The following is a 17,756-nucleotide window of genomic DNA, read 5'->3' as shown; positions in this document are numbered from 1 at the left end:
TGAGGATTGAGGATTGAGGATTGAGGATTGAGGATTGATTGTTGAATATTGAGTATTGAGGATTGAAGATTGAGGATTGAGGATTGAGGATTGAGGATTGAGGATGAGGGCTGAGGGTTGAGGATAGAGGTTTGAGGTTTGAGGACTGAGGACTGAGGATTGAGGATTGAGAATTGAGGATTGAGGATTGAGTATTGTAGATTGAGGATCGGGTATTGAGGATTGAAGAATGTGGATTGAGGATTGAGGATTGAGGATTGAGGATTGAAGATTGAGGATTGAGGATTGAAGATTGAGGATTGAGGATTGAGGGTCGAGGATTGAGGACGAGGACTGACGGTTGAGGATTGAGGTTTGAGGATTGAAGATTGAGGATTGAGGACTGAGGATTGAGGATTGAGGATTGAGCATTGTGGATTGAAGATTGAGGACTCGGGATTGAGGATTGGTGATACAGAATTAAGGATTGAAGATTGGGGATTGAGGATCTAGGATTGGAGATTAATTATTGAGGATTGAAGATTGAGGATTAAGGATTGAGGATTGAGGATTGAGGATTGCGGATTGAGGATTGAAGGTAGAGTATTGATGGTTGAAGATTGAGGATTAAGGATTGGGGGTTGAGGTTTGAGGACGAGGACTGACGGTTGAGGATTGAGGTTTGAGGATTGAAGATTGAGGATTGAGGACTGAGGATTGAGGATTGAGGATTGTGCATTGAGGATTGCAGATTGTGGACTGAGGATTGAAGATTGAAGATTGAGTATTGAGGGTTGAAGATTGAGGATTGAGGATTGAGGATTTAGGATTGAGGATGACGGCTGAGGTTTGAGGATTGAGGTTTGAGGTCCGAGGACTGAGAATTGAGGGTCGAGAATTGAGGATTGAGGATTGAGGATTGAAGATTGAGGATTGGGTATTGAGGATTGAAGAATGAGGATTGAGGATTGAGGATTGGGGATTGAGGATTGAGGATTGAAGATTGAGTATTCAGGGTTGGAGATTGGCGATTGAGGGTTGAGGATTGAGGATAGAGGATTGAAGATTGAGGATTGGGGACTGAGTGTTGAGGGTTGAGTGATGAGAATTGATGATTGTGGATAGAGATTTGAAGATTTCAGGTTGAGTATTGAGTATTGAAACCTGTGAATTGAGGTTATTCTATTGAGGATTGAGGACTGACAACTGATTGTTGAGGACTGAGGTCTGAAGACTGAGGATTCAGGTTTGAGGATTCAGGATTGAGGTTTGAGGACTGAGGATTGAGGATTGAGGATTGAGGATTGAGGATTGAGGATTGAGGATTGAAGATTGAGGTTTGGGTATTGAGGATTGAACATTGAGGACTGTGGATTGAGTATTGAGGATCGAGAATTGAGGACTGAGGATTGAGGATTGAAGATTGAGAATTGGGTGTTGAGGATTGAGGGTTGTGGATTGAGGACGAGGACTGAGGGTTGAGTATTGATGTTTGAGGTCTGAGGATTGAGGATTGAGGATTGAGGATTGAGAATTGAGGACTGAGGATTGCGGATTGAAGATTGAGGATTGGGTATTGAGGATTGAAGAATGTGGAGTGAGGATTGAGGATTGAGGATTGAGGATTGAAGATTGAGTATTGAGGATTGAAGATTGAGGATTGAGGATTGAGGATTGAGGATTGAGGGTTGAGGATTGAAGATTGAGGATTGGGTATTGCGGATTGAACATTGAGGATTGAAGATTGAGGATTGGGTGTTGAGTGTTGAAGAATGAGGATTGAGGATTGAGGATTGAGGATTGAGGATTGAAGATTCAGAATTGAGGATTGAAGATTGTGGATGAAGGATTGAGGATTGTGGATTGAGGGTTGAGGAATGAGCATTGAAGATTGAGTATTGAGGATTGAACGTTGAGGATTGTGGATTAAGGATTGAGGATTCAGGATTGAATATTGAGGACTGGGGACTGAGTGTTGAGGGTTGAGTGATGAGAATTGATGTTTGTGGATAGAGATTTGAAGATTGCAGATTGAGTATTGAGTAATGAAAACTGTGTATTGATGATATTCTATTGAGGATTGAGGATTGACAACTGATAGTAGAGGACCGAGGGCTGAAGATTGAGGATTCAGGATTGAGGATTCAGGATTGAGGTTTGAGGACTGAGGATTGAAGGTTGAGGATTGAGGACTGAGTATTGAGGATTGAGGATTGAGTATTGAGCATTGACGATTGAGAATTGAGGATTGTGGATTGAGAATTGAGGATTGAGGATTGAGGATTGAAGATTGAATATTGATGATTGAAGATTGAGGATCGAGGATTGAGGGTTGTGGATTGAGGACGAGGACAGAGGGTTGAGTATTGATGTTTGAGGACTGAGGATTGAGGATTGATGATTGAGAATTGAGGACTGAGGATTGAGGATTGAAGATTGAGGATTGGGTGTTGAGGATTGAAGAATGTGGATTGAGGATTGATTATTGAGCATTGAGGATTGAAGGTTGACTATTGAGGATTGAAGATTGAAGACTGAGGATTGAAGGTTGAGGATTGGGTGTTGAGGATAGAAGAATGAGGATTGAGGATTGAGTATTGAGGATTGAGGATTGAGGATTGAAGATTCAGTATTGAGGATTGAAGATTGAGGATTGAGGATTGACGATTGAGTATCCAGGGTTGGAGATTGGCGATTGAGGGTTGAGGATTGAGGATAGCGGATTGCAGATTGAGGATTGGGGACTGAGTGTTGAGGGTTGAGTGATGAGAATTGATGATTGTGGATAGAGATTTGAAGATTTCAGGTTGAGTATTGAGTATTGAAACCTGTGAATTGAGGATATTCTATTGAGGATTGAGGACTGACAACTGATTGTTGAGGACTGAGGTCTGAAGACTGAGGATTCAGGTTTGAGGATTCAGGATTGAGGTTTGAGGACTGAGGACTGAGGATTGAGGATTGAGGATTGAGGATTGAGGATTGAGGATTGAGGATTGAAGATTGAGGTTTGGGTATTGAGGATTGAACATTGAGGACTGTGGATTGAGTATTGAGGATCGAGAATTGAGGACTGAGGATTGAGGACTGAAGATTGAGAATTGGGTGTTGAGGATTGAGGGTTGTGGATTGAGGACGAGGACTGAGGGTTGAGTATTGATGTTTGAGCTCTGAGGATTGAGGATTGAGTATTGAGGATTGAGAATTGAGGACTGAGGATTGAGGATTGAAGATTGAGGATTGGGTGTTGAGGATTGAGGAATGTGGAGTGAGGATTGAGGATTGAGGATTGAGGGTTGAGGATTGAAGATTGAGGATTGGGTATTGCGGATTGAACATTGAGGATTGAAGATTGAGGATTGGGTGCTGAGGGTTGAAGAATGAGGATTGAGGATTGAGGATTGAGGATTGAGGATTGAAGATTCAGTATTGAGGATTGAAGATTGTGGATTAAGGATTGAGGATTGAGGATTGAAGATTGAGTATTGAGGATTGAAGATTGAGGATTGAGGACTGAGCATTGAGGATTGAGGATTGAGTATTGAGGATTGAGGGTGGAAGACTGAGGATTGGGTAATGAGGATTGAACGTTGAGGATTGAGGGTTGAGGATTGAGGATTGAGGATTGAAGATTGAAGATTGAATATTAATGATTGAAGATTGAGGATTGAGGATTGAGGGTTGTGGATTGAGGACGAGGACTGAGGGTTGAGTATTGGGGTTTGAAGTCTGAGGATTGAGGATTGAGGATTGAGGATTGAGGATTGAAGATTGAGGATTCGGTATTGAGGATTGAAGAATGAGGATTGAGGAGTGAGGGCTGAGGATTGAGGATTGCAGTTTGAGTATTGAGGATTGAAGATTGAGGATTGAGGATTGAGGATTGAGGATTGAGGATTGAGGATTGATTGTTGAATATTGAGTATTGAGGATTGAAGATTGAGGATTGAGGATTGAGGATTGAGGATTGAGGATGAGGGCTGAGGGTTGAGGATAGAGGTTTGAGGTTTGAGGACTGAGGACTGAGGATTGAGGATTGAGAATTGAGGATTGAGGATTGAGTATTGTAGATTGAGGATCGGGTATTGAGGATTGAAGAATGTGGATTGAGGATTGAGGATTGAGGATTGAGGATTGAAGATTGAGGATTGAGGATTGAGGATTGAGGATTGAATATTGAGTATTGAGGATTGAAGATTGAGGATTGAGGATTGAGGATTGAGGATTGAAGATTGAGTATTCAGGATTGGAGATTGGCGATTGAGGGTTGAGGATTGAGGATAGAGGATTGAAGATTGAGGATTGGGGACTGAGTGTTGAGGGTTGAGTGATGAGGATTGATGTTTGTGGATAGAGTTTTGAAAATTGCAGATTGAGTATTGAGTAGTGAAAACTGTGAATTAATGATATTCTATTGAGGATTGAGGATTGACAACTGATTGTAGAGGACTGAGGGCTGAAGATTGAGGATTCAGTATCTGGGATTCAGGAATGAGGTTTGAGGACTGAGGATTGAGGATTGAGGATTGAGGATTGAGGATTGAGAATTGAGGGTTGAGGATTGAAGATTGAGCATTGAAGATTGAGGATTGAAGAATGAGGATTGAGGATTGAGGATTGAGGATTGAGGATTGAGGATTGAGGATTGAGGATGAGGGCTGAGGTTTGAGGATTGAGGTTTGAGGTCTGAGGACTGAGAATTGTGGGTCGAGAATTGAGGATTGAGGATTGAGGATTTAAGATTGAGGATTGGGTATTGAGGATTGAAGAATGAGGATTGAGGATTGAGGATTGGGGATTGAGGATTGAGGATTGAAGATTGAGTATTCAGGATTGGAGATTGGCGATTGAGGGTTGAGGATTGAGGATAGAGGATTGAAGATTGAGGATTGGGGACTGAGTGTTGAGGGTTGTGTGATGAGAATTGATGATTGTGGATAGAGATTTGAAGATTTCAGGTTGAGTATTGAGTATTGAAACCTGTGAATTGAGGATATTCTATTGAGGATTGAGGACTGACAACTGATTGTTGAGGACTGAGGTCTGAAGACTGAGGATTCAGGTTTGAGGATTCAGGATTGAGGTTTGAGGACTGAGGACTGAGGATTGAGGATTGAGGATTGAGGATTGAGGATTGAGGATTGAGGATTGAAGATTGAGGTTTGGGTATTGAGGATTGAACATTGAGGACTGTGGATTGAGTATTGAGGATCGAGAATTGAGGACTGAGGATTGAGGACTGAAGATTGAGAATTGGGTGTTGAGGATTGAGGGTTGTGGATTGAGGACGAGGACTGAGGGTTGAGTATTGATGTTTGAGGTCTGAGGATTGAGGATTGAGGATTGAGGATTGAGACTTGAGGACTGATGATTGAGGATTGAAGATTGAGAATTGGGTGTTGAGGATTGAAGAATGTGGAGTGAGGATTGAGGATTGAGGATTGAGGATTGAAGATTGAGTATTGAGGATTGAAGATTGAGGATTGAGGATTGAGGATTGAGGATTGAGGGTTGAGGATTGAAGATTGAGGATTGGGTATTGCGGATTGAACATTGAGGATTGAAGATTGAGGATTGGGTGTTGAGGGTTGAAGAATGAGGATTGAGGATTGAGGATTGAGGATTGAGGATTGAAGATTCAGAATTGAGGATTGAAGATTGTGGATTAAGGATTGAGGATTGTGGATTGAGGATTGAGGGTTGAAGATTGATGATTGAATATTAATGATTGAAGATTGAGGATTGAGGATTGAGGATTGAGGGTTGTGGATTGAGGACGAGGACTGAGGGTTGAGTATTGGTGTTTGAAGTCTGAGGATTGAGGATTGAGGATTGAGGATTGAGGATTGAAGATTGAGGATTCGGTATTGAGGATTGAAGAATGAGGATTGAGGAGTGAGGACTGAGGATTGAGGATTGCAGTTTGAGTATTGAGGATTGAAGACTGAGGATTGAGGATTGAGGATTGAGGATTGAGGATTGAGGATTGATTATTGAAGATTGAGTATTGAGGATTGAAGATCGAGGATTGAGGATTGAGGATTGAGGATTGAGGATGAGGGCTGAGGGTTGAGGATTGAGGTTTGAGGTTTGAGGACTGAGGAATGAGGATTGAGGATTGAGAATTGAGGATTGAGGATTGAGTATTGTAGATTGAGGATCGGGTATTGAGGATTGAAGAATGTGGATTGAGGATTGAGGATTGAGGATTGAGGATTGAAGATTGAGGATTGAGGATTGAGGATTGAGGATTGAATATTGAGTATTGAGGATTGAAGATTGAGGATTGAGGATTGAAGGTCGAGGATTGAGGACGAGGACTGACGGTTGAGGATTGAGGTTTGAGGATTGAGGATTGAGGATTGAGGACTGAGGATTGAGGATTGAGGATTGAGCATTGTGGATTGAAGATTGAGGACTCGGGATTGAGGATTGGTGATAAAGGATTAAGGATTGAAGATTGGGGATTGAGGATCTAGGATTGGAGATTAATTATTGAGGATTGAAGATTGAGGATTAAGGATTGAGGATTGAGGATTGAGGATTGCGGATTGAGGATTGAAGATAGAGTATTGATGATTGAAGATTGAGGATTGAGGATTGGGGGTTGAGGTTTGAGGACGAGGACTGACGGTTGAGGATTGAGGTTTGAGGATTGGGTATTGCGGATTGAACATTGAGGATTGAAGATTGAGGATTGGGTGTTGAGGGTTGTAGAATGAGGATTGAGGATTGAGGATTGAGGATTGAGGATTGAAGATTCAGAATTGAGGATTGAAGATTGTGGATGAAGGATTGAGGATTGTGGATTGAGGATTGAGGAATGAGCATTGAAGATTGAGTATTGAGGATTGAACGTTGAGGATTGTGGATTGAGGATTGAGGATTCAGGATTGAATATTGAGGACTGGGGACTGAGTGTTGAAGGTTGAGTGATGAGAATTGATGTTTGTGGATAGAGATTTGAAGATTGCAGATTGAGTATTGAGTAATGAAAACTCTGTATTGATGATACTCTATTGAGGATTGAGGATTGACAACTGATTGCAGAGGACCGAGGGCTGAAGATTGAGGATTCAGGATTGAGGATTCAGGTTTGAGGTTTGAGGACTGAGGATTGAAGATTGAGGATTGAGGACTGAGTATTGAGGATTGAGGATTGAGTATTGAGCATTGACGATAGAGAATTGAGGATTGTGGATTGAGTATTGAGGATTGAGGATTGAGGGTTGAAGATTGAATATTGATGATTGAAGATTGAGGATCGAGGATTGAGGGTTGTGGATTGAGGACGAGGACAGAGGGTTGAGTAGTGATGTTTGAGGACTGAGGATTGAGGATTGATGATTGAGAATTGAGGACTGAGGATTGAGGATTGAAGATTGAGGATTGGGTGTTGAGGATTGAAGAATGTGGATTGAGGATTGATTATTGAGCATTGAGGATTCAAGGTTGACTATTGAGGATTGAAGATTGAAGACTGAGGATTGAAGCTTGAGGATTGGGTGTTGAGGATAGAAGAATGAGGATTGAGGATCGAGTATTGAGGATTGAGGATTGAGGATTGAAGATTCAGTATTGAGGATTGAAGATTGAGGATTGAGGATTGACGATTGAGGATTGAAGATTGAGTATTGAGGATTGAAGATTGAGGATTGAGGACTGAGTATTGAGGATGGAGGATTGAGGATTGAGGATTGAGGATTGAGGATTGAAGAATGAGTATTGGGTATTGATGGTTGAACATTGAGGATTGACGATTGAAGATTGAGTATTGAGGATTGAAGATTGACGATTGAGGATTGAGAATTGAGGATTGAGGATTGAGGAATGATCATTGAAGATTGAGTATTGAGGATTGAACGTTGAGGATTGTGGATTGAGGATTGAGGATTGAGGATTGAATATTGACGTTTGGGGACTGAGTGTTGAGGGTTGAGTGATGAGAATTGATGTTTGTGGACAGAGATTTGATGATTGCAGATTGAGTATTGAGTAATGAAAACTGTGAATTGATGATATTCTATTGAGGATTGAGGATTGACAACTGTTTGTAGAGGACTGAGGGCTGAAGATTGAGGATTCAGTATCGGGGATTTAGGATTGAGGTTTGAGGACTGAGGATTGAGGACTGAGAATTGAGGGTCGAGAATTGAGAATTGAGGATTGAGGATTGAAGATTGAGGATTGGGTATTAAGGATTGAAGAATGAGGATTGAGTATTGAGGGTCGAGAATTGAGGACTGAGGATTGAGGATTGAAGATTGAGGATTGGGTGTTGAGGATTGAGGGTTGTGGATTGAGGACGAGGACTGAGGGTTGCGTATTGATGTTTGAGGTCTGAGGATTGAGGATTGAGTATTGAGGATTGAGAATTGAGGACTGAGGATTGAGGATTGAAGATTGAGGATTGGGTGTTGAGGATTGAGGAATGTGGAGTGAGGATTGAGGATTGAGGATTGAGGATTGAAGATTGAGTATTGACGATTGAAGATTGAGGATTGAGGATTGAGGATTGATGATTGAGGATTGAGGTTTGAGGATTGAAGATTGAGGATTGGGTATTGAGGTTTGAGCATTGGGGGTTGAGGTTTGAGGACGAGGACTGACGGTTGAGGATTGAGAATTGAGGATTGACGCTTGAGGATTGAGGGTTGAGGATGGAGGATTGAAGAGAGAGGACTGAGTGTTGAGGATTGCGTGTTGAGAATTGATGTTTGAGGACTGAGATTTGATTATTGAATATTGTGGATTGAGTATTGAACCAGGAGAATTCAGGATATTCTTTTGTGTATTGAGAATTGAGGGTTTGATGGTTGAGTATTGAGGATTGATGGTTGAGGGTTGTGCGTTGAATATTGAGGATTGAGGATTGAGGATTGAGGATTGAGGATTGGGGATTGAAGATTGAGTATTAATGATTGAAGATTGAGGATTGAGGATTGAGGGTTGAGGTTTGAGGACGACGACTGACGGTTGAGGATTGAGGTTTAAGGATTGAGGATTGAGGATTGAGGACTGAAGGTTGAATATTGATGATTGAAGATTGAGGATACAGTATTGATGGTTGTGGATTGAGGACGAGGTCTGAGGGTTGAGTATTGCTGTTTGAGGTCTGAGGATTGAGGATTGAGGATTGAGAATTGAGGATTGAGGATTGAGGATTGAAGATTGAGGATTGGGTATTGAGGAATGAAGAATGAGGATTGAGGATTGAGTATTGAGGATCGAGGATTGAAGACTGAGTATTGAGGATTGAAGATTGAGGATTGAGTATCGAGGATTGAGGAGTGCGCACTGAGGATTGAGGATTGCAGATTGAGTATTGAGGATTGAAGATTGAGGATTGAGGATTGAGGATTGAGGATTGAGGATCGAAGATTGAGGATTGGGTATTGAGGATTGAACATTGAGGATTGAGGATTGAGGATTGAGGTTTGAGGATTGAAGATTGAAGATTGAGTATTGAGGATTGAAGATTGAAGACTGAGGATTGAGGATTGAGGATTGAGGGTTGAGGTTTGAAGATTGAGGATTGGGTATTGCGGATTGAACATAGAGGATTGAAGGTTGAGGATTGGGTGTTGAGGATAGGTGATTGAGGATTGAGGATTGAGGATTGAGGATTGAGCATTGAAGATTCAGTATTGAGGATTGAAGCTTGAGGATTGAGGATTGAGGATTGAGGATTGAAGATTGAGTATTGAGGATTGAAGCCTGTGGATTGAGGACTGAGTATTGAGGATTGAGGATTGAGGATTGAGGATTGAGGAATGAAGACTGAAGATTGGGTATTGAGGATTGAACATTGAGGATTGAGGATTGAGGATTGAGGTTTGAGGATTGAAGATTGAGTATTGAGGATTGAGGATTGAGGATTGAGGATTGAGTATGAGGGCTGAGGGTTGAGGGTAGCGGTTTGAGGACTGAGGACTGAGGATTGAGGATTGAGAACTGATGACTGAGGATTGAGGATTGAAAATTGAGGATTGAGGATTGAGGATGAGGGCTGAGGGTTGAGGATTGAGGTTTGTGGACTGAGGAATGAGGATTGAGGGTTGAGGATTGAGGATTGAAGATTGAGTATTGATGATTGAAGGTTGAGGATTGAGGATTGAGGGTTGAGGTTTGAGGACGACGACTGACGGTTGAGGATTGAGGTTTAACGATTGAGGATTGAGGATTGAGGACTGAAGGTTGAATATTGATGATTGAAGATTGAGGATTCAGTATTGATGGTTGTGGATTGAGGACGAGGTCTGAGGGTTGAGTATTGCTGTTTGAGGTATGAGGATTGAGGATTGAGGATTGAGAATTGAGGATTGAGGATTGAGGATTGAAGATTGAGGATTGGGTATTGAGGAATGAAGAATGAGGATTGAGGATTGAGTATTGAGGATCGAGGATTGAAGACTGAGTATTGAGGATTGAAGATTGAGGATTGAGTATCGAGGATTGAGGATTGCGGACTGAGGATTGAGGATTGCAGATTGAGTATTGAGGATTGAAGATTGAGGATTGAGGATTGAGGATTGAGGTTTGAGGATAGAAGATTGAGGATTGGGGATTGAGGATTGACGATTGAGTATTGAGTATTGAGGATTGAGGATTGAGGATTGAGGATTGAGGATTGAAGATTGAGGATTGGGTATTGAGGATTGAACATTGAGGATTGAGGATTGAGGATTGAGGTTTGAGGATTGTAGATTGAGTATTGAGGATTGAGGATTGAGGATTGACGATTGAGAATGAGGGCTGAGGGTTGAGGGTAGGGGTTTGAGGACTGAGGACTGAGGATTGAGGATTGAGAACTGAGGACTGAGGATTGAGGATTGAAGATTGAGGATTGAGGATTGAGGATGAGGGCTGAGGGTTGAGGATTGAGGTTTGTGGACTGAGGAATGAGGAATGAGGATTGAGGATTGAGGATTTAGGATTCAAGATTGAGTATTGAGGATTGAAGATTGAGGATTGGGTATTGAGGATTGACGATTGAGGATTGAGTATTGAGGACTGAGAATTGAGGACTGAGGATTGAAGTTTGAGGATTGAGGATTGAAGATTGAGTATTGATGATTGAAGATTGAGGATTGAGGATTGAGTGTGGATGATTGAGGACGAGGGCTGACGATTGAAGATTGAGGTTTGAGGATTGAGGATTGTGGACTGAGGACTGAGGATTGAGGATTGAGGATTTAGTATTGAGGATTGAAGATTGAGTATTGAGGATTGAAAATTGAGGATTGAGGATTGAGGATTGAAGATTGAAGATTGAGGTTTGGGGACTGAGTGTTGAGGGTTGAGTGATGAGAATTGATGATTGTGGATAGAGATTTGAAGATTTCAGGTTGAGTATTGAGTATTGAAACCTGTGAATTGAGGATATTCTATTGAGGATTGAGGATTGACAACTGATTGTTGAGGACTGAGGTCTGCAGACTGAGGATTCAGGTTTGAGGATTCAGGATTGAGGTTTGAGGACTGAGGATTGAGGATTGAGGATTGAGGATTGAGGATTGAAGATTGAGTATTCAGGATTGGAGATTGGCGATTGAGGATTGAAGACCGAGGATTGAGGATTGAGGATTGTAGATTGAGTATTGAGGATTGAAGATTGAGGATTGAGGATTGAGGATTGAGGATTGAGGATTGAAGATTGAGGATTGGGGAGTGAGTGTTGAGGGTTTAGTGATGAGAATTGATGATTGTGGATAGAGATTTGAAGATTTCAGGTTGAGTATTGAGTATTGAAACCTGTGAATTGAGGATACTCTATTGAGGATTGAGGATTGACAACTGATTGTTGAGGACTGAGGTCTGAAGACTGAGGATTCAGGTTTGAGGATTCAGGATTGAGGTTTGAGGACTGACGATTGAGGATTGAGGATTGAGGATTGAGGATTGAGGATTGAGTATTGAGGATTGAAGATTGAGGTTTGGGTATTGAGGATTGATCATTGAGGATTGTGGATTGAGTATTGAGGACTGAGGATTGAGGATTGAAGATTGAATATTGATGATTGAAGATTGAGGATAGAGGATTGAGGGTTGTGGATTGAGGACGAGGACTGAGGGTTCAGTATTGATGTTTGAGGTCTGAGGATTGAGGATTGAGTATTGAGAATTGAGGACTGAGGATTGAGGATTGAAGATAGAGGATTGGGTGTTGAGGATTGAAGAATGTGGATTGAGGATTGAGGATTGAGGATAGAGGATTGAAGATTGAGTATTGAGGATTGAAGATTGAGGATTGAGGATTGAGGATTGCGGATTGAGGGTTGAGGATTGAAGATTGAGGATTGGGTATTGCGGATTGAACATTGAGGATTGAAGATTGAGGATTGGGTATTGAGGATTGAAGAATGAGGATTGAGGATTGAGGATTGAGGATTGAGGATTGAAGATTCAGTATTGAGGATTGAAGATTGAGGATTAAGGATTGAGGATTGAGGATTGAAGATTGAGTATAGAGGATTGAAGATTGAGGATTGAGGACGGAGTATTGAGGATTGAGGATTGAGTATTGAGGATTGAGGATGGAAGACTGAGGATCGGGTATTGAGGATTGAACGTTGAGGATTGAGGGTTGAGGGTTGAGGATTGAGGATTGAAGATTGAAGATTGAATATTAATGATTGAAGACTGAGGATCGAGGATTGAGGGTTGTGGATTGAGGACGAGGACTGAGTGTTCAGTATTGGTGTTTGAAGTCTGAGGATTCAGGATTGAGGATTGAGAATTGAGGACTGAGGATTGAGGATTGAAGATTGAGGATTCGGTATTGAGGATTGAAGAATGAGGATTGAGGAGTGAGGATTGATTATTGAGGATTGAGGATTGAAGATTGAGTATTGAGGATTGAAGATTGAAGACTGAGGATTGAGGATTGAGGATTGAGGGTTGAGGGTTGAAGATTGAGGATTGGGTATTGCGGATTGAACATAGAGGATTGATGGTTGAGGATTGGGTGTTGAGGATAGGTGATTGAGGATTGAGGATTGAGGATTGAGGATTGAGGATTGAGCATTGAAGATTCAGTATTGAGGATTGAAGATTGAGGATTGATGATTGAGGATTGAGTATTGAAGATTGAGTATTGAGGATTGAAGCCTGAGGATTGAGGACTGAGTATTGAGGATTGAGGATTGAGGATTGAGGATTGAGGATTGAAGACTGAAGATTGGTTATTGAGGATTGAACATTGAGGAATGAGGATTGAAGATTGAGTATTGAGGATTGAATGTTGACGATTGTGGATTGAGAATTGAGGATTGAGGATTGAGGAATGAGCATTGAAGATTGAGTATTGAGCATTGACCGTTGAGGATTGTGGATTGAGGACTGAGGATTGAGGATTGAATATTGAGGATTGGGGACTGAGTGTTCAGGGTTGAGGATTGGGTATTGCGGATTGAACATTGAGGATTGGAGATTGAGGATAGAAGATTCAGTATTGAGGATTGAAGATTGAGGATTGAGGATTGAGGATTGAAGATTGAGTATTGAGGATTGAAGATTGAGGATTGAGGACTGAGAATTGAGGATTGAGGATTGAGGATTGGGGATTGAGGATTGAAGACTGAGGATTGGGTATTGAGGATTGAACATTGAGTGTTGAGAGTTGAGGATTGAGGATTGAGGATTGACGATTGAAGATTGAATATTAATGATTGAAGATTGAGGATTGAGGATTGAGGGTTGCGGATTGAGGACGAGGACTGAGGGTTGAGTATTGGTGTTTGAAGTCTGAGGATTGAGGATTGTGGATTGAGAATTGAGGATTGTGGATTGAGGATTGAAGATTGAGGATTCGGTATTGAGGATTGAAGAATGAGAATTGAGGAGTGAGGACTGAGGACTGAGGATTGCAGTTTGAGTATTGAGGATTGAAGATTGAGGATTGAGGATTGAGGATTGAGGATTGAGGATTGAGGATTGATGATTGAAGATTGAGTATTGAGGATTGAAGATTGAGGATTGAGGATTGAGGATTGAGGACTGAGAATTGAGGATTGAGGATTGAGGATTGGGGATTGAGGATTGAAGACTGAGGATTGGGTATTGAGGATTGAACATTGAGTGTTGAGAGTTGAGGATTGAGGATTGAGGATTGAGGATTGAAGATTGAATATTAATGATTGAAGATTGAGGATTGAGGATTGAGGGTTGCGGATTGAGGACGAGGACAGAGGGTTGAGTATTGGTGTTTGAAGTCTGAGGATTGAGGATTGTGGATTGAGAATTGAGGATTGTGGATTGAGGATTGAAGATTGAGGATTCGGTATTGAGGATTGAAGAATGAGAATTGAGGAGTGAGGACTGAGGACTGAGGATTGCAGTTTGAGTATTGAGGATTGAAGATTGAGGATTGAGGATTGAGGATTGAGGACGGAGTATTGAGGATTGAGGATTGAGTATTGAGGATTGAGGATGGAAGACTGAGGATCGGGTATTGAGGATTGAACGTTGAGGATTGAGGGTTGAGGGTTGAGGATTGAGGATTGAAGATTGAAGATTGAATATTAATGATTGAAGACTGAGGATCGAGGATTGAGGGTTGTGGATTGAGGACGAGGACTGAGTGTTCAGTATTGGTGTTTGAAGTCTGAGGATTCAGGATTGAGGATTGAGAATTGAGGACTGAGGATTGAGGATTGAAGATTGAGGATTCGGTATTGAGGATTGAAGAATGAGGATTGAGGAGTGAGGATTGATTATTGAGGATTGAGGATTGAAGATTGAGTATTGAGGATTGAAGATTGAAGACTGAGGATTGAGGATTGAGGATTGAGGGTTGAGGGTTGAAGATTGAGGATTGGGTATTGCGGATTGAACATAGAGGATTGATGGTTGAGGATTGGGTGTTGAGGATAGGTGATTGAGGATTGAGGATTGAGGATTGAGGATTGAGGATTGAGCATTGAAGATTCAGTATTGAGGATTGAAGATTGAGGATTGATGATTGAGGATTGAGGATTGAAGATTGAGTATTGAGGATTGAAGCCTGAGGATTGAGGACTGAGTATTGAGGATTGAGGATTGAGGATTGAGGATTGAGGATTGAAGACTGAAGATTGGTTATTGAGGATTGAACATTGAGGAATGAGGATTGAAGATTGAGTATTGAGGATTGAATGTTGACGATTGAGGATTGAGAATTGAGGATTGAGGATTGAGGAATGAGCATTGAAGATTGAGTATTGAGCATTGACCGTTGAGGATTGTGGATTGAGGACTGAGGATTGAGGGTTGAATATTGAGGATTGGGGACTGAGTGTTCAGGGTTGAGGATTGGGTATTGCGGATTGAACATTGAGGATTGGAGATTGAGGATAGAAGATTCAGTATTGAGGATTGAAGATTGAGGATTGAGGATTGAGGATTGAAGATTGAGTATTGAGGATTGAAGATTGAGGATTGAGGACTGAGAATTGAGGATTGAGGATTGAGGATTGGGGATTGAGGATTGAAGACTGAGGATTGGGTATTGAGGATTGAACATTGAGTGTTGAGAGTTGAGGATTGAGGATTGAGGATTGAGGATTGAAGATTGAATATTAATGATTGAAGATTGAGGATTGAGGATTGAGGGTTGCGGATTGAGGACGGGGACTGAGGGTTGAGTATTGGTGTTTGAAGTCTGAGGATTGAGGATTGTGGATTGAGAATTGAGGATTGTGGATTGAGGATTGAAGATTGAGGATTCGGTATTGAGGATTGAAGAATTAGAATTGAGGAGTGAGGACTGAGGACTGAGGATTGCAGTTTGAGTATTGAGGATTGAAGATTGAGGATTGAGGATTGAGGATTGAGGATTGAGGATTGAGGATTGATGATTGAAGATTGAGTATTGAGGATTGAAGATTGAGGATTGAGGATTGAGGATTGAGGATTGAGGATTGAAGATTGAGGATTGGGGATTGAGGACTGAGGATTGACGATTGAGTATTGAGCATTGAGGATTGAGAATTGAGGATTGAGGATTGAAGATTGAGTATTGAGGATTGAAGATTGAGGATTGAGGATTGTGGATTGAAGATTGAGGACTGAGTGTTGAGGGTTGCGTGATGAGGATTGATGATTGTTAATTGAGATTTGAAGATTGAAGAATGGGGATTGAGTATTGAAAACTGTGAATTCAGGATATTCTATTGAGGATTGAGGGTTGACAATTGATTGTTGAGGACTTATGGGTGAAGATTGAGGATTCAGGTTTGAGGATTCAGGATTGACGTTTGAGGACTGAGGATTGAGGATTGAGGATTGAGGATTGAGGATTGATGGCTGAGGGTTGTGTGTTGAATATTGAGGATTGAGGATTGAGGATTGAGGATTGAGGATTGAAGATTGATGATTGGGTATTGAGGATTGACGATTGAGGATTGCGTATTGAGGACTGAGAATTGAGGATTGAGGATTGAGGATTGAGGATTGAGTATTGATGATTGAAGATTGAGGATTGTGGATTGAGTGTTGATGATTGAGGACGAGGGCTGACGATTGAGGATTGAGGTTTGAGGATTGAGGATTGTGGATTGAGGACTGAGGATTGAGGATTGAGGATTTAGTATTGAGGATTGAAGATTGAGTATTGAGGATTGAGGATTGGGGATTGAGAATTGAGGACTGAGGATTGAGGATTGAAGATTGAGGATTCGGTATTGAGGATTGAAGAATGAGGATTGAGGAGTGAGGACTGAGGATTGAGGATTGCAGATTGAGTATTGCGGATTGAATATTGAGGATTGAGGATTGAGGATTGAGGATTGAGGATTGAGGATTGAGGATTGAGGATTGAAGATTGAGTATTGAGGATTGAAGATTGAGGATTGAGGATTGAGGATTGTGGATTGAGGATTGAAGATTGAGGATTGGGGATTGAGGATTGACGATTGAGTATTGAGCATTGACGATTGAGAATTGAGGATTGTGGATTGAGTATTGAGGATTGAGGATTGAGGATTGAAGATTGAATATTGATTATTGAAGATTGAGGATCGAGGATTGAGGGTTGTGGATTGAGGACGAGGACTGAGGGTTGAGTATTGATGTCTGAGGTCTGAGGATTGAGGATTGAGGATTGAGAATTGAGGACTCAAGATTGAGGATTGAAGATTGAGGATTGGGTGTTGAGGATTGAAGAATGTGGATTGAGGATTGATTATTGAGGATTGAGGATTGAAGATTGAGTATTGAGGATTGAAGATTGAAGACTGAGGATTGAGGATTGAGGATTGAGGGTTGAGGGTTGAAGATTGAGGATTGGGTATTGCGGATTGAACATAGAGGATTGAAGGTTGAGGATTGGGTGTTGAGGATAGGTGATTGAGGATTGAGGATTGAGGATTGAGGATTGAGGATTGAGCATTGAAGATTCAGTATTGAGGATTGAAGATTGAGGATTGAGGATTGAGGATTGAGGATTGAAGATTGAGTATTGAGGATTGAAGCCTGAGGTTTGAGGTCTGAGTATTGAGGATTGAGGATTGAGGATTGAAGATTGAGTATTGATGATTGAAGATTGAGGATTGAGGATTGAGTGTGGATGATTGAGGACGAGGGCTGACGATTGAAGATTGAGGTTTGAGGATTGAGGATTGTGGACTGAGGACTGAGGATTGAGGATTGAGGATTTAGTATTGAGGATTGAAGATTGAGTATTGAGGATTGAAAATTCAGGATTGAGGATTGAGGATTGAAGATTGAAGATTGAGGTTTGGGGACTGAGTGTTGAGGGTTGAGTGATGAGAATTGATGATTGTGAATAGAGATTTGAA

Source organism: Calliopsis andreniformis, chromosome 11 (assembly GCF_051401765.1).
Source record: "Calliopsis andreniformis isolate RMS-2024a chromosome 11, iyCalAndr_principal, whole genome shotgun sequence".
NCBI lineage: Eukaryota > Metazoa > Arthropoda > Insecta > Hymenoptera > Andrenidae > Calliopsis > Calliopsis andreniformis.
This window is presented reverse-complemented; position numbering follows the sequence as displayed.